Raw genomic sequence first — 26,871 nt, forward strand, 5'->3', positions numbered from 1 at the left:
AATACTTTCCTTGCATCCGAGAGACTCCCCTACATTATTTGCATCCCGTTCAATCATATTGCCAACTTATATTGCCATTTCATTCTACATTGGTGAGAAAAAGGAAGGTTTTTAGGTACAACGAAACGAATTACTTTGATCTTTTTTAGTGTTGTGTTTAAATCACAGGTTTAAATGTTAGACTGTGACGTTATCTTGTAATTTTAGCGTTTAAACTACCGTGAGTGATACCGCGGCGCGTGCGCAGACGGACTCCCTTGAAAAAGGACCCCGGATGGGTTCGAAACTAGTCGGGCTAACGTCGACTACACACGTGAGTAAGCCGGGATAGATAGTATTTATCTTGTAATCTTCTAAATATATAAAAGGAAAAGGTGACTGACTGACTGATCTATCAACGCACAGCTCAAACTACTGAACGGATCGGGCTGAAATTTGGCATGCAGCTATAGCTATTATGACGTAGGCATCCGCTAAGAAAGGAGTTTTGAAAATTTAACCCCTAAATGGTTGAAAAAGGGGTTTGCAATTTGTGTAGTACACGCGGACGAAGTCGCGACCATAAGCTAGTCTAAATATATAAAAGGAAAAGGTGACTGACTGACTGACTGACTGACTGACTGACTGATCTATCAACGCACAGCTCAAACTACTGGACGGATCGGGCTGAAATTTGGCATGCAGATAGCTATTATGACGTAGGCATCCGCTAAGAAAGGATTTTTGAAAATTAAACTTCTAAGGGGGTGAAATAGGGGTTTGAAATTTGTGTAGTCCACGCGGACGAAGTCGCAAGCATAAGCTAGTATTATATAAAACGAAAAGGCGACTGATTGATTAATAGATATCAACGCACAGCTCAAACTACTGGACGGATCGGGCTGAAATTTGGCATGCAGCTATAGCTATTATGACGTAGACATCCGCTAAAAAAGGATTTTTGAAAAATCAACCCCTAAGGGAGTAAAATAGGGGTTTGAAATTTGTGTAGTCCACGCCGCACGCGGACGAAGTCGCGCGGATAAGCTAGTTAAATACAAAGTTCCGAATTAAATTTAATTCTGTGAAATAATCTAAACTTACCATTTAAAAGTATCAAAGTTAAAATGATAGATAAGAGTATAATCATTAATTTCATAGTTTAATAAATAAATATACGACATAAACAATATATCCGTACAAATGTCTGTTACCTCTCCACCGCTCATCCGTTTAACCGATTTTGATGAAATTTGGTAGAGACATAGCTTGTAATAAATGACTCCTAAACAAAATAGTCCAGTTTCGTTTAGGTTTTGGCTATTAGTAAATTAAACCTTAGTGATTTTTCGATATGGATTTTTGTCCAAGAAAAATATTCCCCAAAATCTTGCCCAACTCGGGAATCGAACCTGAGGGCTGGGGATAGAAAAACTTAGGCTGAGATCCTGTCAAAAACTAAGTACATGTACCAGGAAAGCAAACAACAAGTAATTAATATTATATCAAAACTTTTGCTCTAACCGGCTGCACAAATCAGATAATTAAAACAAAAAAACAACATCACAAACACATTAACGGAACAGGGCCATTCCAAATCTAATTTCTTTTTCGAAACAAAAAAAACTTAATTACTTTTTCTGTCTATCACAGAGCGGTAGATAAGACGAGCCCTCTTTGAATTTCTGTTATCAGCATCCCCCTTCCTCCTCCACTTGCACCCTCTTGCACCCTTACTTTTTTCCTTTTGAACCCCTAGAATACCTATCGGACGTAATTTTAAGATAACTAATGCCTATAGTCATTAAGCGAGCGTTCGGTGTCCAAGAAAGAAAAATAAGAACGCAACCAAATGCATTTTTAATACCTAGATAAAATTCCTGTTTTGTGTATTGAAAAGTACCTCAAGTTTTCTTTGCCGTATGTATGTAAAAATGGTTCTACATTTGGCTCTACAAGTTATTTGTATCACTTACCAAACAATCATAATTATTCTTTTATGGGCAACATAAAAGTAAATACCTAGATTTTTTAAATGCGAGATTATTGATCTCAGTAGGTACAGAATTGCGTTAACCTACTTATTTATGCCTTAAAACTTCACTTTAAATATTATTAAAAAATATTTTAACTGCAATGTGTAAAAACTAAATTAAAAAAATACTTAATATTTTTATTGTTTTTAATTTTTAACACAATTTAAGTATGTAGTTCGATTAAATAGTAATCCTAAAGTGGTGGCTGGATTTTTTAAGGTAATGTGCAAGAGTGTAAAAAAATATATAAAAACGTGCTGTAAAATATCAATAAAACGCAATGAATAAAAAAATATTGAAAAGATAATATTTGAGATCTTCCGATGGTTACCTTTGGAACCTTTTTATTTTTAAGTGTGATAGTTAAAATAAGAATTGCTTTTGTAAATACCGATTTCCTTTTTACGACGGCGAACTCATCATCGGCGAGGACATTAAAATGTTTGAAAAATACAACAATGAAAAAATTTACAGCCCCACAGACTTAGAAACGAAAAAAGCTTGTAACCTTTGTTGGAACTGTTCTAAATTCTAATTGACCCTACGAAGCTGACCCGTGCATTTTACGACTTTAAAAAGTTGTAAAAAAATCAAATTAGACCGCCCTCTCCTTCGTGACAAGGTGTTTACAAAATTTAAAAAAAATGTATAACAATCTACTGGCAGTAAAATAGTATTTGACGTTTACGACAAATCCACGCAAGATTTTACGCAACAAATCTGACAGAATTTCAAAATTTATGCACACCAGGACAGCTTGGATCCAAAAAACGTATAAACGCATTTTTTACGACGTACTAAAACCGTTAGAATTCGGTCCCAGACTTCGGGATAATTCGGAAAAATCCATCAAAAGATGTAATTAACATTTTTTCGGATAAGGTTATTATGGCCGTCATAAAACTTTGAATCACCCGACAATTAATCTAGTGTCAAATTAAGGCGAAGACTAATTTATGACGAGATTGGGATACGCTAACGAGATGTAAAGACGGGTTAGATTTGAACAGACGACCTTCGGAGTTCAGTCCACTCCTTTAACCGTTGCGCTATTGAGGCTCTAAACATATATAAGCACCTTCTAGTTGAAACCTCAAATTCTAAATAACCTACGCGGCAGGTCGAGATGGCAATCGGGGTGGGGAGTGGGGCGCACCACACACCCGCACGGGCTATGCGGGCCGCTAAGCGCTAGGTGCTAACCTGTTGCGGGCGAGCTCGAATGACGTGCGGGTGTGCGGGCCCAGGTCCAGATGGCAATCGGGGTATGAACCCCTGCTGGAGCCTTCATCTTTGGGACATAAAATCACATCTGTACGAAATGCACATTAATAATTTGTGCGGATTTATGAAACGGAGCAAAATTTAGAGGTGCAAGCCCGGGATCGAACGCCCGACCTCCTAAATAGTAAGCGGATATCTTAAACACTATAAGTACGCGACAGGTTGAGATGGCAATCGGGGTATGAGGCGGGAGGACACCCCGCACACCCGCACGTCACCCGCGCTCGTCCGCACCGGGTTAGCGCGGGGCTGTGCGGTGTGCGGCCGTCCCCAGCACTTACCATCTCGACCTGTAGTTCATCATCATCATCATCATCATCAGCCTGTGGACGTCCACTGTTGGACATAGGCCTTCCCTAAAGAGCGCCACCACACCCGGTCCTCAGCCTTCCTCATCCAGCCACTTCCCGCCAGCCTCTTTATATCGTCGGTCCATCGTGCTGCAGTGTGATTCTCTAAGGTAAAATAATATTTACATCGGTCGCACATCGGATGTTTCCTTAGATGTAGCACATTTGTTATTCTATTAATCGCGTTCGACTCACCTTTGCGACACTAGCGCTTCACGAGCGAGTGTGATCGATGTAGGAAACGGGTTTTTGACATTTATGTATGGAATTTGCTATTCTAATTGCTCGCCTTCGACTACATCGTACGCCCTCGCCTTCGATTCTATGTGTCAAACGGAAAAGCGTCTCCGGTGTAGCTTTTCTCTACGATGCACCATCGATGCACGAGTTAAATTTCGTTGTAAACATAGAAAAACTTTAAAAGAAAGGTAAAAATGTGAGTTTTATTTTGTTATTTTCTATAGTAAGTATAATTAAATGATAAAAAAATATCTGAGTTAACTATTTATCGTTTTTCACTTCAGATGGCTGCTCGCTTAGCTCAAGTACATTTTTCTTATTAGAAGAAGCTAAACAAGAGGAATACAAAATAAAAAGGCGTGCAAAAGGTTGTCAAATACGTGGTCTTCGTCTGCTCTCGACAGACGCATTATGTAAGAATATTTAGTATCACGGAGGAACTTGTGGCAATGTTAGAAAGGGATTTGCTGCCCTACATCAAGAGCTAGTCGTGCAGTGGTGTATGTATTATTTGGAGTTTAAAACGAAGATTTAGATGCCTTCTAGTTCATAGTGATTATGACCCAGGGATGGTGGCCAGAAGATTCATTATACTTAGCATGTTGCATGCACGTTTTACACAACATACTACAACATTACCAGCGTTGTCATTTCCAAATGACATAATCCGAGAAGAACATAGGATAATGAGCATGCTGCAAAGGAATCCTCGTCAAAGCAGAGCAGAGGGCTTAGAAGAAGGACAAAGGTGCCGAGAACTCCTTGCTAATCGCTCGTGGCGTGCAAGACAGATGCAATAATAAATAAAAGAGTAGATTTAGATAATTCTCAATTTCAAAGCCTTTATTTATTCCTTATCTTAATCTTAACTATATACATATATTTTAATGTTATATACATTTTATATCTTATACCGTGTGTGTGTTAGTGTTTTTCAATAGTTAATTATAATATATTTTATTGCATTTCTCGTTCATTTGTTTTTAATATTTGTGTGGAAAAGATAATAAAAGTGCAATATAAACTTAGTTTACATTTTTTTTACCATAGAAAAACAGACGGGTTTTGTAATAGACTTTTAGTAGAAAAAAATGAAATACTTCCCACAGGATTTAAAAGCTTCTCAACTGCTAGAGGCTCAGGAATTTTAGTGTCTTCCACTGCTTGAGAAGAATTCATAATCATCGTGATCAACCCATAGCCGGCTCACTGCAGAGCACGGGTCTCCTCTCAGAGTGATAAGGGTTTTGGCTATAATCTACCACGCTGGCTATGTGCAGATTGGTAGAGGCGCACACCTTTGAGAATATTATGGAGAACTCTTAGGCATGCAGGTTTCCTCACGATCTTCTTCTTCACCGATAAAGCAAGTGATATTGGATAAAAAGCACAAAACTCCGAAAAGTTAGAAGTGCGTGCCCGGGATGGAATCCCCGACCTTCGATTAGAAGGCGGACATCCTAACCACACGTCTATCACAGCTCACGAGAATTAGTTAAATATAATCTCCCTGATAAAAAAGCTGTGATAGCTTAGTGGTTAGGACGTCCACCTTCTAATCGGAGGTCGGGGGTTCGATTCCGGGCACGCACCTCTAACTTTTCGGAGTTATGTGCTTTTTAAGTAATAAAATATTACTTGCTTTAACGGTGAAGGAAAATATCGTGATGAAACCTGCATGCCTGAGAGTTCCCCATAATGTTGTCAAAGGTGTGTGAAGTGTACCAATCCGCACATGGTCAGCGTGGTAGACTATGGCCAAAACCCTTCTCACTCTGAGAGGAGACCCGTACGTACTCTGTGGTGAGCCGGCGATGGGTTGATCATGATGATGATGATGATGAATCTCCCTTGTGAGTTCTTCGCCTGCAACAGCCACAGTTGAGATATTATGAAAGAGTTGAAATAATTAACTAGTCAAAAAAAATCCGTAGGTATATTTTATACTAGCTTATGCTTGCGACTTCGGCCGCGTGGACTACACAAATTTCAAACCAATATTTCACCCCCTTAGGGGTTGAGTTTTCAAAAATCCGTTCTTAGTGGATGTCTACGTCATAATAGCTATCTGCATGCCAAATTTCAGGCCGATCCGTTCAGTAGTTTGAGCTGTGCTTTGATAGATCAGTCAGTCACCTTTTTCTTTTATACATAGGTATAAAAGCTAGTATAGACTAGCTGATGCCCGCGACTTCGTTCGCGTGGATTTACGTTTTTCAAAATCCCACGGGAACTCTTTGATTTTCCGGGATAAAAAGAGCCTATGTCACTCTCCAAGTCTTTATCTATACCCATGCAAAAAATCACGTCAATCCGTTGCACCGTTGCGACGTGATTGAAGGACAAACCAACAAACTAACAAACCAACAAACAAACACACTTTCGCATTTATATAATGGTACGGATATAATATATAATAATATTATACACACCGCAGTCTCGAAATAACTCTCCAAGTGTGGTAAACTTTCATCATTTATATATCATTCTGAAATAAGAAAAAAAATAGTACTTTATATTATTATTTTAAATAATTTTCCATATTAATTACGTACCCATACTAGCCATACCTAATACCTACTTAAACTTTAAATGCGAAAGTGAGTCTATCTGTCTGCTAGCTTTTCACGGTCCAAAAATTAAACCAATTTCGATGAAATTTGGTGCAGAATTAGCTTACATCCCAAGGACGGACATAAGCTAGATACTTTTTATCCCAGAAAATCAAAGAGTTCCCACAGAATTCTTAAAGGGCCATCTATTTAACCCATTTATGCATTTATTTGTAATTTGGTACAGAGGTAGCTTGCATCCCGGAAATTGACATAGACAACTTCTTATCTCAGAAAAGCAGAGTTCCAACAGGATTTAAATATTCATTTATAGAGATAACATAGATAACAGACAATTCAAAATCTTCCTATCCTGTTGCAAAACTTTCTCCACCCATAAGAGAAACAATTATTAGGTATTTGCTCAAGGTTATTTAGATCTGCTACTGCTATATTTTCATCCATACCACTGCCTGTTCTTTCTTCTAGCAATAACCATGCTACTGCATTTTCTCTTTGCATCATCTTTTTTATCTTTCCAATACACATTTTGACAACATTTAACACTAGGTAGATACTAACATTTATAACTCTGCTTAGAAAGTAGATTGTGTCTTTGAAAATAATATTTACATACCTTTTGCTGTTGTTGCCAAGTTTTGATGCAGCCATTTGTATTCATCCAATATTGTCCAACTTCTTGGTGATGCTTGGTCACTACGGTCTCTAGCAAGGGCAGTGCGAGCGTGCCCAGATGCTAACCATGGTTTTTACTCCATAAATTTGAACAATTTTTCAAGTTGAGCAGTGGATGGGGCAATATTGCGAGGCACTGAAATTTATAATTAAATCGTTGGTCAGCACCGAAAGAACAGTTTGATAGGCAGTCTGACACAAGTTTAAAACCACTGATATCGGAGTAAATTAAGTTTAATTGAATACTCACTTGTATTTTAAAACAAAACACGATAAAACGACGTACAAAGACGAAGTTCACGCACTATTTGTTGAGTTGTTGTGACGACCTATGAAGTCACCATGGCAGTAAAGGAATTATAAGTGCTCCACTAACCACTTGATTTATTACGTGCAGTTTGTTTTAAGACTAGAGTTTTTTGTCGAGTAATCGTTTTTCAAGGGTGATCATTAATTTACCAATACCATTTTTAATTTTGTGCTGACTGACATTTTGCACGGCGGGAAGCAACTTTTTTTTTAATGATGCAAAACAAAGGCAAAGGTCTCCTGCCTATGTCCAAGATTTTTTTAAATAATGATAATTTCTCATAGTATTTTGCATTTATTGCTTTAACTTTGTATAAAAATAGCAAAGGTAATCATAAATGAATTTTAAACCCACTATAAATGCCATATTTCGTAATCGTAACTTTTTATCGGTATGAAAATAAAAATAGGATGACATCACTGGCTCATCCGAGATAACATCGTAGAGCCCGTCTCAACCATAAGATCGCCAACGAGCTTAAAGCCACTACAGAATCACAAATTTACAACCGTTGCTGGCCTGGTCGATCTGTACGATGTTACCTCGCAGACCGCATCGATGTTGGCAACGTTGAACCGTTCTTTAGAGAATCACATAGCTGGAGGGCGTCCCACACTACGCTTGCTTAAACGCGATCTCCACTCAAGGACTTTTTGGCAACGGCAATGGGTCAACTTGCCACATTATAATTTGACTAAATATAATTCAAAGGGCCCTTCTATATTTCACATTTATATTCGAGCGGCAACACTGAAAGAAAAACAGGAAGTGTTGCCAGTTGTTTTCATTATTCCTCCATATTGCTCACGTTTTAGAAATATTATGGACATTGCTTCGAGAATGTTAAAAAGTGGACTTGATTAAATAAAATGTCGCGAAGGGGGATTCGGGGAGGAGGGGGGGATGTACGTGATGGGAATTAGGCATCAAACGCTCGTAAAATGTGAACGGTGAGTAATGGGTCAGTAAACTTTGGGGACTTAATGTTGCCAGCAAATTGAGCACTAAATAAAAACGCTTAGGAAATTTTTAATTGGATCGACTGGAATAAAATATCGTGTTAACTATTTATGATATTTTTATAGTTTACTAGATTACTGCCGAAAAAGCGGGAGGCCTTTGCCCGCGTTTGGGATGAACTCTGAATTATTAGAGCTAGATATACATAATAAGCAATAATATTAAAAAAAAAGGTATTAATAATTTGAAAAAAAATGAAAGAAAGTAAAAAGGAAAAAAAGATAAAAAAAAAAATGTATATAGGTATACAAAATATATAAAAAAAAACAAAAACAAAAAATTAAAAAAAAATTAGAGGTAGGCTTATTTATTTTTATTTTTATTTTAGATTACTAGCTGATGCCCGAGACTTCGCACGTGTGGATTTAGGCTTTTAAAAATGCCGTGGGAACTAATTGATTACTCAGGATAAAAAGTAGCCTATGTCACTCTCCAGGTCTTTAACTATACCCATGCAAAAAATCACTTCGATCCGTTGCTCTGTTGCGGCGTGATTGAGGAACAGACCAACAAACAAACACACTTTCGCATTTATAATAGTGGTACTGATATCAAAAACGCTCGCGACTTCGTCCGCGTAGGTTTTTGATAGTAATCTATGTTCATCTCCAAGATGCAAACTATCTCGGTAACAAGTACAGTATGCGGCAGAAAATAATGTACATTGACCATTAGAAGGGGATAGCTGATTTGTAGAGCATTGTCTCTGTCGTTGAGACCGACAAAACGTCAAACAGGTATGAGTGACACAGACAACGCTCTACAAAGCCGAAATGTCATTCTAAAGGCCGATGTACATTATTTTCTGCCGCGTAGGTACTGTAAATTTTCATTTGTTTTTAATCCCGTTTCCCGGGACCAAAAGCCAGACGTCCTTCCTTATCCCTTTACCACTTTAAAGGCTAGGATAGGATGCAAGATATCTCTGTAGGTACCTACCGAATTTCATCAAAATCGATGAAACGGATGGGCCGTGAAAAGCTAGCAGAAAGACAGACAGACTTTCGTATTTATAGTATTAAGTATAAATAACGTTATTCGAAAAACAAATCATACCAATTACATATTACGTAGAATTTTCCAGAAAATATTTTTCTTAGAAAAATCTGTTGGTTATTTATTAGGTATGAAAATCAGGATTGCCTTTCACTGATTTTAGTAATATATATCAGGAATGCTCTTGCTCTCCTATTTATGTTTCTATTTGTATATAAGGTATATTGAATGTACATCAAATAATTACTTACCGCCTTCAAATTCTTCCTTGAAAACAAAATCTGGTCTTACCTGAAAACAAAATAAAAAACTGTATTCAATTGTTATAATATAACTTATAAGTCTTGGAAAATGTTTTGAATATTACTCATTATTTAATTTTATCTAGCCTGAAATACTATTATTTTTCAAAAGAAGAAAAAAATATTCCAAAAATGTACCAAGGCCTCATCATACCTACAGAAGCAAACCCATACATTACGTCCAAGAGGAGGCCGCCTGCGCATTCCTAAGGAAAAATTTCTATATCCACCCCCTAACAAATTGCCATGGACCTTTCATACATTCAACAAATACATACTCTTACCTTTTGTGTCATGTATTGCCCTCTAAGATTCTACAAAAGGCTATTATTGTCATATATATTCCCAGTAACAAACGGCAAATAAATTGAAGAACTTAGTAGGGTCACCAAAAAAGTAAAAATATCAATTTTTTCTATTACACAAAAGTCTATCTCTTATCTTTTCAAAAGATCTTGTAATAATGCCTTACTTTTATCTTCCTGTAATACAAATCTTTCAAGGTTCTATTGTTTCAAAATCGACAAGATGTTTTTTTCTGGCAAAAATGTTTTTTCATTAATGTTAAGTGTAACTACAGTACACAAGCTTGCTTGCATGGATATGAAAATTTTAATAAAGATTTTTTTACTACGTTTACAAACAATACAAAAATTACTAATTAGATTAAACATGTAATTTTTAAACAGACACACAATATGCTTTAGGAAAAGGATTTTTTTACATCATTTTTAAAAATCCATCATACTTCAATAATTAAAACGTTACCTATTCGCAATGTGGTATTTTTTTTATTGCAAATGCGCATTGACCATTTAATTTAAAATTTATAGAGATCCTTAGGATTAGAACGGAGAGTTCTACATTTATAGATAAAATTGTCATTGTTATTTAAATATCATAATTATATACATAAATGCAAATAAATAAATAAATGATATAGTAAGCCATCATCATGATCAACTCACTGCCGGCCCACTACAGAGCAAGGGTCGTCTCTTGGAATGAGGAAGGGTTTAACACGCTGGCCAAGTGCAGATTGGCAGATATTACACACCTTTGAGACCATTATGAAGAACTAGCCGATGCCCGCGACTTCGTCCCCGTGGAATTAGGTTTTTTAAGTTTAGCCTATGTCACTCTCCAGGTCTTTATCTTATCTTATACCCATGCAAAAAATCACGTCAATCCGTTGCACCGTTGCGACGTAATTGATGGACAAACCAAAAAACCAACAAACCAATAAACCAACAAACAAACACACTTTCGCATTAGGTAAGGGTACTGATTTTCACACTGGTGAGAGTAGATCACGTTGATTTAACGGTGAAAATACTTTTATAGTCTTGAATTAATTTTGTGGGTATTTTTTTTGCAGATGGTACGCACACCAAGGGCCAGCTTACACGGGAGCGGAAAATCTCAACATCCTACATACCGCGATATGCTATGCCACCCTAGTCCCTTTCCCTTATTATCAGTCCTTAGATTCCATACCGTCTTATCGTTGACAAGTCAGCCTCTATGACCCAGTGGAAACTATCCTTTCAAGTGAGAGCCGGGTTCGATTCCCAGTCGAATAACTAACATAATTGAGCCTGAATCAGTAGGCACCAAAAGAGAAACTGTACTTGTTTGTTGGTTTGTCCTTCATTCACGCCGCAACGAAGCAACAAATCGATGTGATTTTTTCTACTTTTTACCCCGGAAAATCAAAGAATTTCAAGGGGACTTTTTAAAACCTAAATTAAAACGTAAATCCATGCTGTCCACTTTTTCCTTTGTCTTCTCATTGTTACAATTTTTAGTACGAATAAATAAATAAATGAAAAAAGAAATTCAAAGATCCAATCAAAATATTATTTAAAAAAAGTAGTAAAACACTATAGGTACCTACCATCTTTTTCGAAACGTCTAGTAACTATTCAGAATTTCTACAGAAAAGTCAGTAGGTACGAAACTCAGACTCAGATGTCTTTTATTTTATTACTTATTCACACCCCCAAAACCAAGACACAAATCGATACGGAACCCTCAACAAACATTAGGTTCACGCTTGACCGGCTCGCCATAAGTATATTGTTATGAGGGGGATGAGTAATTGCAAAAAGCGACGCATCTGAACGGACAGACAGACAGACATTAATATTTATATGTGTCATGTACAATTATCAGTCGGCCGTTCTACACCTTGGATGTAATGCAATAATTGTCATGGTGTGGGGTGACCATGGGATAGGGGATAAACCGATTTTATTAAGTGCACTTACAATTAAAGATGAATAAATGAACAATTAATGATTACGAAACTAAAGACATTAGATATAGATTTATGATATGACTGACATTATCAGCGTACCTACAGCTAAAATCCATGGGTCTAAAACTTGATATACTTTGGTCAGTAGATTTTCTCTATATAGTCCCTGATTAAGAAAAGATTTTAAGAAATTCCACACGAGTGCAGTCGGGATGTAGATGCTTGTAGATAAATTATTGATTAATGGATAAGAATTTACTGTGCGCTTTAGTAAAATTTTATTCGGAAATTTAAATATTCGTTTTCGGTCCAAAATCTTCAAATCTACATCATAGTCACTAATAATTAACGGGTAACTTTCTTTCTATACAATACAAAGCTTATCATGTTGTACCGAATAAAAGTGTAAAAAAAGTACAAGAATAAGCTAACAGTCCAAAACTTTTCTCAATTCAAGTAAATTCATAAATTATTCGATAATTTAAAATAAAATTTCGACATAAGACGTTATGTACAATATGTACTTCTATTCAGCAATTCTTTGAGACCATAAAAATTGTATGTTTAGTTACATTGTTTCAAGTTATACACATTTTAAAGTTAAAAGCTGTATTTTCTTTTTTAATTTGTTTGCATACCGATTTTACGATTATCATATTATTATTACCAAGTCACACCCTTCCTTATACAATTGTCACCCTATCCGCCACAAAAAGCGGCACCAGCATGCCCATTTGCGCCAGATTGACATCTGTCAGGGCCAGGGTTCGCTCCCAGCTGACCCCACACTCGGAGTAAATTTTTAATCAAAATATTTTCCACCCACCCACGCGGGAATGTTAATAATGTTAATTTCTCTATTGTAAAGTGATACCGAGTTAACGCGCTCCGGGTGTGGCCGTACCATGAATAAATTATAACGCATATGCTTGCATTATCCTAATATTGGCATTCAGTAACTCCCTGTAGCCTGTGCATTCATGAATTAAAAGATGAGCGAATTATGTACTAAACGAATTATATGAATCGCTCAAAATACTGAACCCTGTAAGTACCTACTATGTTAAAGAAATCTGTTTTTACATAATATTTTTATTCTATTTTAAACTTGAAATCGTGATTGTATTATTTGCATATGGTGCTTTTTGACATAATTGATGATTGAACAAATGATTTTACCAAAGCCACTCCTCAAAATCCTCCAGAAATAATTTAGAGCAATAATAATAATTAATATAATTAACACTCGACGCCTTTTCCAACATCCGCTTATGTTAAAAATATACTGCTAAGAAGCGTGTAAAGTCACTTTAAAAACGCCATCACGGAAGTAGTCAAGCAAAAATCTACCTTATAATCTTAACAATACGGTGTAAGAATCAATATATTCAGTTAAAGGAAAAAAGACGTAAGTGCGTATACGACACAAACTAAAATATACCTTAAGAGATGAGAAAAATTATCGAAAGTTGTATGCCAGTGTTGTTATGGTTTTGTTACATAGAATAGAGAGGAATTACGAAAGATACATAGGCAGAGACAAACGGTAATCGGTTGGATTGGACACGGCTATCGGACCACCGGCACTTTACGTGCAATGAGTGATTTTTGTGATTTATGAATATGGTAATTGTGTGACGTCTTCGTCTTTGTGTTGTGTAATACCTACCGTTCGTCTGTCACGTGAAGTAACAATTTACAACGCAGCTACTGTTTTAAGTTTAGTCTTTGCATCTTTTTGAAAATGGGTTAACTTAAAAGGTATGAATTTGGGTGTTTCCTGTCTATCTGTAACTTTTTACGAATCACGACTCGTGAAAGCACGTAGGAACACTAGCGAGGCTTCACCTACACTGGGCAGGTGTATACAATCACAATTTAGCTGAAGGAGACAAGGTGATGATTCCTTCGTCAATTCGTAAATTCATTTTATTTTTGTGATTTTGGTTCATCACAAAACTAGCTGATACCCACGACTTAGGTTAGAACTGCGTGGAATTAGGTTTTTTATAAAAATCCCGTGGGAACACTTTGATTTTCCGGGATAAAAGCTAGCCTATGTCACTCTCCAGATCTTTATCCATACCCGTGCAAAAAATCACGTCAATCCGTTGCACCGTTGCAACGTGATTGAAGGACAAACCAACAAACCAATAAATCAACAAACAAACACACTTTCACATTTATAGGGGTACCTACTGATAGAGGACAAGATCACAAGTCGTACAAACATCAGTAGATAGGTATGTCTCAAAACATATTAAATCAGCATTACGTAAGCCACAAACGCGGCGCTATGAGCGGCACGCGTCGCGGCACAAGTGCGCGGGATGCCTTAGCGGAAAATTAGATTCCTAGGCCATTGCGGAAACGCTCTAGGAATCCTGTGCACAGCTAGCTGCAGCGCTGATTAAAAATACCTTAAATGTTCATAAATAGCAAAAACATAACCAACTTTGTATGAGTTTTTGATAAAAAAATTATCCAATTAAGAGTTTTTAGTCGCAACTTAGGCACAGCCACCGCCGTATTGATGCTAATTTTTGTACTAACAACATTGATAACTTAACTAAAATGACACGTAAAGGAAACGGGTTTATATTTTGTAAAAGTCACGATATATTGCAAATAAAACTTCTGACTGACGCTAGATGTCAACGAACGTTGCCTAAGTAGGCCACTTGGAGTCAATGCCGCGTAGGCGGGGCATTGGCCTGAGTTTCGCACGTTAATCATTGCGGGTTTTAAAGATACTAAATCACTAAAACTACAAAATGAGGTAAATGGATATTGGTATTGGATTGTGTTTAGATAGTATAACAATCACGCTAAGTTTTTGCTAGCGTTCTGGTTACACACTGTACCTATATCAAGACTAATAATTTAATGTACTCTTGTGCAGTTTCATTACACTAAACGATTACCCAATAGGCAATCTTCTTAACCTATGCAAACGATGCACTTAACACATAATTACCATTGTTACTCTAAAACTTTAAACATGATTCATTGCCCACATTTGCGGCCCTTTAACAGACAGACAAACAACCGAAAATAGGCTACTTGAATATATATTTCACTTTTTAAAAATGCTAATGCACGAACCAAATGCAAGACCTCTATTCAAAGAATAACTTGCAGGTGTTAAGTAGAAGATGTGGGGTCAAGATAGATTGGTTATGAGTGGTAGGTTATTGTTAGTAAAGTACACGGTAGCTTTGGGTAATGAGAGATGACTAGAGATTTGTATGTAATTATATTAATGAGATGCGTTTACAAAAATTTGTATTATTGTATTGCACTACTGAGCTTTAACGCAAGTTTGTGGTAAGAGTAAGACACTTAAAAAGAGAGGTTATTGTTAAAAAGTCGTATCTACGTTAGACCCATTTTTTTATCAAAATTTAAAATTGTTAAAAAATCGTATGTATTTATAAAGATATCGAAAGAAGTCAAGTTTTGAAGCTTGGATGTAGGGGAATTATAATATTATGTCCTCCGGAACTAATGATCCTTTTCTGAAAATTCTTTCACTGATAGCTACATTATCCCTGAGTCTATCAGTAGGTAGGTACCCATATTACAAATGTGAAAGTGTGTTTGTTTGTTGGTTTGTCCTTCAACCACGTGATCGACGTGATTTTTTGCAGGGGTATAGTTAAAGACCTGCACGCCTAATATGCGCACCACGAGAAAATTTTGTCTACGCATTTACTCGTCTTATTTGTATGAAAAAACACGAGATAATGCGTAGACAAAATTTTCTCGCGGGGCGCATGTTAGGCCCTCTGGAGAGTGACATAGGCTTTTTATCCCGGGAAATCAAAGAGTTTCCACACGATTTTTAAAAGCCTACATCCACGCGTACGAAGTCGCGGGCACCAGCTAGTATAGTAATATATAAGAGGAAAAGCTGACTGACTGATTGACAGACAGACTGACTGACCGTTCTGTCAACGCACAGCTCAAACTACTGGACGGATTGGGCAATTCTGGCATTCAGATACCTAGCTATTTGAACGCAGATATTTGCTATAGATACGATCTGTAGTATCCAACCACTTGGTTATCAAACTACACGCATGTTAATACAATAATTTTTCTATTGTTCCATTTTTGAAATTCTACGCATCAGTAACAAACCTTCAATAGTTTATTTTAAATCAGCAATCAAATTTGTTTCATAAGTCTTAAACAATAAGAATCATAATTGATCAACCGCAGTCAAAATATTTCGTGTGTATAATTTTTTTCATCTTCAAAAGGGTGAGAATTACATTTGACGAACAAAAAGCTGTCAAAATGACAAAGTGATTCGTCATACGAATGACAGCTGCGCTCTAGAAAGGGACAGATGATCAAAAAGTAAGTAAGAGAGTAAAAAAATCGTAAGCATTGGATGAACAAATCAACAATTGTAACTGTTATTATGATTGTATTTTATACTAACTAGCTTATGCCCGCGACTTCGCGCGTGAGCTACACTTTCAATTTCTATAACAATTATTTATTATATAAAAATAATGTAATATGTAAGTACGTATGTTTTTAAGATTAGGTATTAAAAAATATACATATATAATATATTTAAAGTAGATTGGTAAATACCTAATAATTATGGTCGTAATATTCTTAAAACTAAATTTAAATTATTATTATTAGGTATATTTTTACTCAAATCTTTTGCCTCAGAAATTGTGTATTTTTTCCAACGTACCTATGTATTTTGGTTAAAATACAATATGTAAACTTATGTCTTCTCTATATATAAAAATGAATCGCTAAATATGTTGGTGATCGCAAATCTCGAAAACAGCTGAACCGATTTCGCTAATTCTTTTTTATAATATTCATTGAAGTATGAGGATGGTTATTACGAAGAGAAAAATTTAAAAAATTGCCGAGTTCCCGCGGGCTTTTGAAAACCTACATACACGCGAACGAAGTCGCGAGCATCAGCTAGTTTTAAATAAAACCTAATAAATAAGGAAAACAAGAGGAAAAATGTGTAAAAACATCGTACTTACTGCTTTAATTTAAAAAAATAGCAGAACAAATATATGTATATTCAGTACCATCGTATCTTTTTTAAGTTCTAGTTAGATATAGCTAGGTACTAAGAAAACAAACAGCAATTTGTTACAAGGTTATGCACAAAATAATTCCTCGAGTGTAAAATAACACTTGAAATAACACAAAATAATAATAACACAGAACATCGCCAGCGCTCTAAATTTCACGCACAAACAAACAGACTAACCGACTTTGTGTTATCCCAACAATTACTACGGATAAGCCGACAAACTCAAAAATACCAAAAGGGTTGAACAATATAATCACACAGTATTGTATCATTGTAAATCGTACGGGGCTTAATGCTTTTATATTTAAAAGGTATTCCCCACACTCGCACGATCGCTGTAAACATTTAAATTTTAAAACGCAACTAATCGTATTTCTAAACAAAATCTAGCGTTGACTACAGAGGCTTACAGTGTGCGCAGTGCGCGCCCTATTAACACCCAAATTACAGCTATATTAATTTAATAGCTGATGCCTGCGACTTCGTCCGCGTGGACTTAGGTTTTTAAAAACCCTGTGGGAGCTCTTTGGTTTCCCGGGATAAAAAGTAGCCTTTGTGTTAATCCAGGGTATAACCTATCTCTATTCTAAATTTCAGCCAAATCCGTCTAACAGTTTTTGCGGGAAAGAGTAAAAAAACGTACACACACACCCATACAAACTTTCATCTTTATAATATTAAAGTACTGTGAAGTGTGATTTTTTAATGATAGTTTAGCATGATAAGTTAGTTTAAATTTCATCGATTGACTTAAAATTGGTAGTTTTAAAAACAAATTAAAATTATTTACATTTTTTAATGAAGTAAAATATTAGGTATATCACCTAGAAATGTTTAAAAGCAAGTATGTTTTACTGATGAAAATAAATAAAGAAATATAAAATATATGGAAAGTTAGAGGTTATTTTTGAATTTGTTTTATTAAGACAACATCGTAACTAATTTATCTGTACAAAATAAAATGGTCGAATGGGGAGTAAACCGTAGGCCGCTGCTCGGGAAGATGCATTTGTAACATAACATAACAAAAATGGCCGCGTTATTTATGACGTCTCGTTTGATACGTGTAATTTAATTTTGTTGAATGTGATTCACTTTGTAGGGACCAGGCCACTTTTCTATTGATGACTAGTAGATAGTAGGTAGGGGATATAGATAGGTATAGGCGATGGAGGGAATTATGCGTGGAGTTTTCTACGTCATCAAATCAGAAATGAGTAGATAGTCGAACCAGAGTAACCGACATAGCAATTTCTTGTATTTGTCAAAGTACTACATACCTTATTTTGTCATGATATAATACTAGATGATGCCCGCGATTTCATCCGAGTGGATTTAGGTATTTTTTTAAATCCTGGGTAAACTCTAAAATTTTCCGGGATAAAAAGTAGCCTTCCCGGGATGTAAACTAACTCTGTACCAAATTTCATCAATATCGGACGGATCTGGACCGTGAAAAGCTAGCAGGCAGAAAGACAGACACACTTTCGCAATTATATTATTAGTATAAATGATAATAATATTATAATTTATCAAACAATCTTTTGATCAGGTAAGAGTAAACAAACTTTTAATAGGCACTAGTGATGTAACGAATATTCGCATATTTTTGCATATTCGCATTCCGCAAAATTACTGCGAATGTTTCGCGAATATAAAAAAAATATTCTTTTGATGGTTAATAAAACAAAATCCATAAATTTCTTATGTTTTTTAATGTAATAAATAGCAACTTAACCTCATAATCACATTATCAGTCTTCTTTTTATCATTTGGTAATGAAACTGCCGCCAAGGTCACCAAGCCATAGACTGATGAACAAAAACTGAATATTCGCATTCGCATTCGCGAATGTAGACAGCAATGAATGGAAATGAAAATGAAAATATTTTTATTTAAGTAAACTTTCACAAGTACTTGTGAATCGTCGGATGCATCTACCACTGGTTCGGAATGCCTTTCCTACCGAGAAGAACCAGCAAGAAACTCGGCGGTTGCTCTTTTCAAATATTTGATATACAATATTATGCCATGTATAAAAAAGTATTTGCAGTCCTGTGCGTTGCTGGAACGAGCTGCAGGCCAGATCCACGCTCTTTTATCATTTACATAATCTTAAATTGTGTAATATGCTTTTTTCAGGAGCATACTTTAGGTAAATAGATTTTTTAAACTTGTGTAAAGGTAAGTCCAAAATAGTTTGCGGGATTTTATTATAAATGTCTACTCATGTGGCAGCAGATATTCGCATTCGCTCGCATCCGCGAATCTCTAAAATATGATATTCATTACATCACTAATAGGCAGTTAAATACCTAACCGAAAAATCACCCCACCCACCTCGGAGCCGGTTCTTTTGCCAATCAGACAAAGCACGCGATGCGTCTCAGGAATTTCCATTACTGAAGAGCACCAACCAATCATATTCCGGGGAAAACTGGTAGGTAACGCGAATCTATCACGAAGAGACCCGCCCAGGGGAGACCGGGCCCGGCGCCCCTCACTAATCTAATATTAACCACGTTCGAATATTAGATACAAAGTGAGCATTCACAGAATTTAATAATCCCGCACCTATTTTACCCACCTCCCCCTATCCACCTCTCGTTAAATAATTTGACGGTAACTAGCGAAGTACCGAGGTTTTTTCGTATTTTTTTTAAATAAAAAATACCATAATAACAGTCCCAACCAATTAGATTAGCCTCCTGGTCCAAAAGTCTAGAATCCAGATAAATCAGATTCTTAAACTCCCTTTTTTAGGGTTCCGTACCTCAAAAGGAAAAACGGAACCCTTATAGGATCACTTTGTTGTCTGTCTGTCTGTCTGTCCGTCTGTCTGTCAAGAAACCTACAGGGTACTTCCCGTTGACCTAGAATCATGAAATTTGGCAGGAAGGTGGGTCTTATAGCTGACATTTGGGGAAAAATCTGAAAACCGTGAATTTAGGGTTAGATCACACAAAAAAATTTAAATTGTGGTCATGAACTAATAATTAGTATTTTCAACTTTGGAAGTGAGCGACTATATTAAGTGGGGTATCATATGAAAGGTCTTCATCTGTACATTCTAAAACAGATTTTTATTTATTTTTGTGCATCATAGTTTTTGAATTATCGTGCAAAATGTCGAAAAAATACGACTGTAGTACGGAACCCTCATTGCGCAAGCCTGACTCGCACTTGGCCGGTTTTTAAGGTTAAACCTTGGTAAGGCTAAGGACCCAGACCTAAGGCTAGTATGAAAACATTTCAATCTGTTTGATAAGTAGATCTTGATTCAAAAGTTAATTAGAATATACTACTTACCTATAGGTACTTACTCTGACTGATCCCAAAATCTAAGTAACATAAAACATAGGAATTTGAAAAAAGTATCAGTACTTGAGAATTGATTTGAATAAAATAAACGCAAAAATATACTGCGACCATAATTTTATTAATAGATACTAAAGGGATGCTTATATTTGCAAAAATATTAATTGATTTTGCACAATCCATTAATACAAAATCATATAGCACAAACATTTTGTCACTAAGTAAATTATTACATTAATTATTAATTCATTATTATTGTAGTTTAGTTTTGAATAGACTATTATGTGCTATTGTCAAAAATTAAATACAACCAAAACAGTTTTATAAATACAAATAGAGATCGCTTCGTGAGTTTGTTTGCTATAATCATGTGCGTGTAGATTGTAGAAGTAGGTACTCTTAATACTACACTACACTTTTAATACTACTACAATCACACTATCATAATCTCACACCGCCACCCCCCTCACCCCCCCGGGCCCCGCTTCGCTCGCAGTTGAATTATTAACAACAATTTTATGATTACATTTAGCATTGAGTGTAAGTGCGGGCGGTACGTGAGCAGAAAGCCAATGGCCGGTGAAAAACTGGCGGGAAATCGTTACCAGTTAATATTTTATTGGTTTCGATAGGTTTGAGTTATGTAATTCCGAGGGTCCTGGTAATTTTCAATTTTGTGCCTGAAATATTGATAAGGCATGCTCCCTGAGGGCGGGTTATTGGCTTGAGAAGTTACTTAATTTGGCTCACGAATGACGAAACCAAAATTCTTACAAAATAGCTCAGCACACCTTTAGTGTGCAATTTTGACTTAAATAATCTTAACTTATTTTATTTTATATACCTAATTAATTTGCAAAAAAAATACTTTTGGCTATTTATATTATATTAATTTAATTTCATCTAAACGTTATTTTATTATATTGTACCTATACGCACAGTGTATAACTCTGGATTTTTATCTGATAATATAGTGGCACTGATCCTAAACTTTCCACGTAAGTTACTTACCTTTAAAATACTTTTTTCAATTTTGTAAAGTTCATATACATCACCATCATCATCATTAACCGATAATCGTCTACTGCTGGACATTGGTCTCTTGCAGGACGTCCGTCCACCTAGTGGGGAGCCTTCCAACGCTGTCTTCCGGTACGAGGTCGCCATTCCAAAAGCTTGAGACCACAACGTCTATCGGTTCTACGAACTATGTGCCCTGCCCATTGCCACTTCAGCTTCACCCGTCGATATACATAAACATATAATTTTACTATACATATTAATACGGTAGGAAGGTATGTTTTAACTTCTAATATATTGAAGCAGTGATAGCCTAGTGGATAGGACGTCCGCCTTCTAATCGGAGGTCGGGGGTTCGACCCCGGCACGCACCTCTAACTTTTCGGAATTATGTGCGTTTTAATTAATTAAATATCACTTGCTTTAACGGTGAAGGAAAACATCGTGAGGAAACCTGCATGCCTGAGAGTTCTCCATAATGTTCTCAAAGGTGTGCGAAGTCTACCAATCCGCACATGGTCAGCGTGGTAGACTATGGCCAAAACCCTTCTCACTCTGAGAGGAGACCCGCGCTCTGTAGTGAGCCGGTGATGGGTTGATCATGATGATGATGATATTGAAGCAGTCGTGAAGTATGTTGAGACCGTAGGTAATAATAAAATGCGTCAACCGTGAAAGATGTTTACTCAGAGCCGGCTTATGATCTACCAAACTTATGGGCTAACAATACCAATAAAGAATTACATACTATTGTCTTAATCGTATTGCTTAACTACCTAACCCACATAATTTTGCGTCACCTCTCTTTCAATCCGATGTGCAGGCAACCTACTTCGATATATTGAGGAGTTGCATTTTTATGTTACAGCTAATATAAACATGCTACGTTTAAACTGACAATTCGTACATATTACAGTCGCAACCAAAAGTGGTTTATAAAAAACATGCACGGATGAAAAAACAAGGTAAAGTCCCTATCAAATTCGAGAAATAAAATCATAATGCCAGCAATTACAAGCACGGTGTACCTACAATTAGTGTAAAAAATCAATAAAAAGTCAAACTATCCACGCAAACGGACAACCGTGAAAGCGGTGAATCGATTTGGGATCTTTCGTTCCGTCGTCGGTTACCGAAGCGCGTGACGGACGACTTATCCGATGAATTTATTATATTAATTATATTTACTTTATGACTATTGCCTTTTGTTCGGCTACTGAGTTCTACTAACACTGACTACTAATAAGTATCATCATCATCATCATCATCATCCCATCGCCGGCTCACTACAGAGCACGGGTCTCCTCTCAAGTGAGAAGGGGTTTGGCCATAGTCTTCCACGCTGGCCACGTGCGGATTGGTAGACTTCACACACCTTTGAGAACATTATGGAGAACTCTCAGGTACGTGCCAAAGTTATTCAAGTGCCAAAAGAGCCTTGTCGCAAAATAATATATTATCGAATTGATCAAATAATAAAAGCGTGTCAAAATGGCGTACACGATACTTACTCGTCGGAACTATGCATAATGTATGTTAAAATTTATTTAAGCTCGCAAAAAACACTCTCGCGCGACAATTAGCTGCATCATCTCGCGTCTCGTCCGAATTTCATCGCATAATTGTCAGTTATAATTGAAAAACGCAATTACCTCCCGAGCGCGACGGTTAATTAATATTAAATTCGCAAATAACCGGAGAGATGAACTCAATATACCCCTATACGTAGAGCGGATATTGGGGACTTATGGAAAAACTCTTTTTTTTTCTCTTTTTTTTTGGGGGTTTATTTTGTTTATTTTTTATTTAGTCATAGGTAACTATGTCACCCCCGTAAATTTAACATTTCTATGATTACGATACAAACATCAAAAACACAAAAACAAATACTTTTAAAAACTTTTTTAAAAATTGATTCGTTCGCATGATTCATGGCTCAGGTTTTACACTGACGCAACTTGATACATAATATTAGTTCTAATCTATTTATTCGTAGTTGAAAACTATTATATTTTTCATCGATTGTTTTGAAAATGAGCTAATATTGTAATCTAATAATAATAATTTGACAATTACTGTCAATGAGTGAAAGGCGTAACTGAATTCGGTTTACTTATCCTTTATGAAAATGCTAGGGAATTTACAGAAACAAATAAGAATAGACGGTGTTTTACGTTAGAAATTAGAATTAAGTGTTCAATCAAACCCGTTGTTACGTCTTTTTCTTTTGTATTAAGTCAACAAGTGACAGCAATAGTCTAAGAAACCTTTGTCTAATATAAGAGAGAGATATATTAATTATCATTTAAAACAAATATTTGTTTTATTCGAACTTATGATAATTGAAGAAGTGTTGACATTTTGACACTAGAAAAAAAATAGTCAGAAAGCTCCTTGCCTTTTCTTATACTTTTACACATTGTGACTTTTTCATCTTTATCCCATCTGGTGCTAATATAAAATTTTAGTATCTTTGCAATAATGACCCCCTCTCACCCCTTGCCTTGCCAGCCCCTCCCTCCCCCGGGACAAGGGGAGGCGTTGTGATTGAATTATAGGGAAATTTGGAATTTTGAATAATTCACCGTCCGAAGTTGAGTTAGCCCTTTGCGATTAGGGCTCAAGGTCCACGGGTGATAACTTCACTTGACTGTCATGATCAATCCATCGCCGGCCCACTACTGAGAACGAGTCTATAGTCTGCCACGCTAACCAAATGCAGACTGGCAGACTTCACATACCTTTAAGAACCTTATGGAGAACTCTCAAGCATGCAGGTTTCCTCACAATATTTTCATTCACCGTTAGGTAAAGCACGTGATATTTAATTGGTTAAAACGCAGAAACGTAAGAGTTGCGTGCCCGGAATCAAACCCCCGACCGCCTGAATCAACCACTAGGCTATCACGACGTTCGTGATATCACCGATATCGTGAATAAACAAAGAAAACTTTCAACCGTAAGGCCGATTAATGTAACCTCTAAATGCAATTTCGCTGTGCTGTTTGCGAACTCATTTACATTTGGTTTGTACTCATGCGAATCAGTGAGCTATAAATACTAAAGGAAAATGGCCGACGAGTATTCCAGTAGGTATTAAAGGTCAAGGGTTATAAGTGACAGGTTATTAACTGCCCCATTTGCACCAAGCTGTGGTACTTCGGGCACTGAACCTCTTCTCAGAATGAGAATAGGTTTAGGTCATGCATCAATCAAGCCAAGTAGGTATAGTTCGCGAAAGGTTGAGATGGCAATAGGGGTATGAGGCGGCGGGGCGCCCCGCACAGCCGCACGTCACTCGCGCTCGCCTACAAAGGGTTCTAAGGTGTGCGGGGCGTTCCCTCCCCGATTCCAGTCGCGTAGGTACTATAGGTACAGATTGGCAGACTTCACACACCTTTTTTTTTGAAAAAGGATATTAGCTAAGCTAATCATGAATAATATTCCCGTTTCCCCTCCAACTAAGCGTAAAGCATGTGTTAGGGGTAGGTACAATAGTGCAACGGGTGGGGATTGAACTGCTGACCTTTCGGATTTCAGTCCGCGCCTAAACCGTTGAGCTATTGAGGCTCTTGGAGGACATCATGGAGAACTCTAAGATATGCAGGTTTCTTCACGATGCTTTCCTTCACCTGGCTTTGCTTTCAGGATTGCCTTTAGCTCCGAAAGTTGGACGTGCGTGCCCTAGACATCCCAATTATAGGAGGCGGAACCTGTAGGACGTCATAAAATTTTGAGTATAAACTGAACATTGACTTATTATAGAATCATATCACTGCCACTGAAAGATTACTTAGTTGAAGCCAATGCGTGAACTCATCTTGAAATGGCGATCATTAAAGGTCAAGTTGCAAGTGACGGGTCTTTAACGAGTCGCCGACAATAGGCCGTGCTACTCCTACGCAGCCCGTACCTAACAATTAACATGTCCACACTCCGATCTAGATCCGACGTGATACGTCAACACCCGTCAACAGCCAATTTAAAACTGACAGCAGCACTTCGTCGCATCACAATCTCGTGTCACCTTCTCCTTCCACAAAGGAAACAGTTGGGAAAAATTTGAAAAGAGAACTCGACGCACGCGCTTCCAAACGAGTATATCCCGCTCGTTGACGTTCAGAAATCAGTCACTCGCGTCAGAATCACTCGTCACATTACAACGACATATTACGTTCTGAATCTCGATCGATTGTCATGTATCTTTCGTTCGGAAATGACGGATGAGCGCGTATTGAATGCCGAGTTATGACGTTTCGGTTCCGCGCCGGGCGGTACAATAGGTATTGAAATGAGGCGGACGACAGAATTGTGATGCATGTATCGGCACCGCATCTCGCCCGATTATCGCTTTCATATGCCTATGCACTGGGTAATTTGTGTGGGATTACATTGTGTATTATTCAAAGTAGGTCCTGTCAGTGCGAAGCGTGCGGATCATATAAATAACCCGCGGTGGGAAGGTGTGATTTCACAAAAGACGCAATCACCGGCGCGGCGTTTGACAGCTGTCAAAAATGGCGAGCGCGCTCGCGCGAAAAACTAACAAAGTGTCGTCGATTGTGTGTGTTTTTTAACGATTTTCGCGGGAAAATTACGCTTTCGGCACACGTTTGTGTAATTGTTTGGTTTGTGGAACGGTCTCGTTGGCGCGAACGCTGCAGAATGAACTAAATTGAATTTTGGTGACCCGTTGCAGTGATTTGTAAATGGCCAAGTGGAAACAATAATGAAAGCCCCCAGGCATTTTTTAATCAAATTGATAAAAGCTTTAAGTGTAAATTAAAAATGATTTGTTTTTTATCTTTGTATTATTTGTAAAAAGTAGTTCGAGATATGGTTGGTTCTCGGTTGTGAAGTAGATCAACATAAGGGTTGGTTCTTGGTTGTACAGTCAAAGATAAGTATAGGGTTAGTCCTTCAGCACCGAGGGTTTAGTTAAGGCAGTGGTCTCACGTTTTTGGTTACGAAGTACTTGAGTAGATCGAGATATAAGGTTGGTTCTTGCTTGTAAAGTCAGAGATATAGGACTGGTTCTTCACCATCGATGGATTAGTTAAGGTACTGGTTTTCTATTGTAAATAGATCAAGATATGAGGTTGGTTCTTGCTTGTAAAGTCAGAGATATAGGGCTGGTTCTTCAGCACCGAGGTTTTAGTTAAGGCAGTGGCCTCACGTTTTCGGTTCTAAAGTACTTAAGTAAATCGAGATGTAAGGTTGGTTATCGGTTGTAAAGTCAGAGATATACTTAAGTAGGGCTGGATCTTCACCACCGATGGATTAGTTAAGGTATTAGTTTTCTGATGTAAAATAGATCAAGATATGAGGTTGGTTCTTGTTTGTAAAGTCAGAGGTATAGGGCTGGTTCTTCAGCACCGAGGGTTTAGTTAAGGCAGTGGTCTCACGTTTTCGATTACAAAGTATT

General features: G+C 37.0%; 1 protein-coding gene and 1 long non-coding RNA gene across 2 annotated transcripts in view; both read right to left on the bottom strand.

Moving 5' to 3' along the window:
* hth (Meis homeobox homothorax) overlaps positions 1-26,871 on the bottom strand; it is a 527,706-nt gene that overhangs the window by 319,273 nt on the left and 181,562 nt on the right. The window lies entirely within an intron of this gene.
* Positions 5,403-8,006, bottom strand: LOC138403557 (uncharacterized). The gene is made up of 4 exons (XR_011237807.1): positions 7,388-8,006; positions 7,079-7,273; positions 6,322-6,377; positions 5,403-5,755 (listed from the first exon to the last, which is right to left on the bottom strand). It is a non-coding gene; the product is annotated as an uncharacterized lncRNA (long non-coding RNA).

The sequence above is a fragment of the Maniola hyperantus genome, chromosome 18, assembly GCF_902806685.2.
Source record: "Maniola hyperantus chromosome 18, iAphHyp1.2, whole genome shotgun sequence".
NCBI classification, from domain to species: Eukaryota; Metazoa; Arthropoda; class Insecta; order Lepidoptera; family Nymphalidae; genus Maniola; species Maniola hyperantus.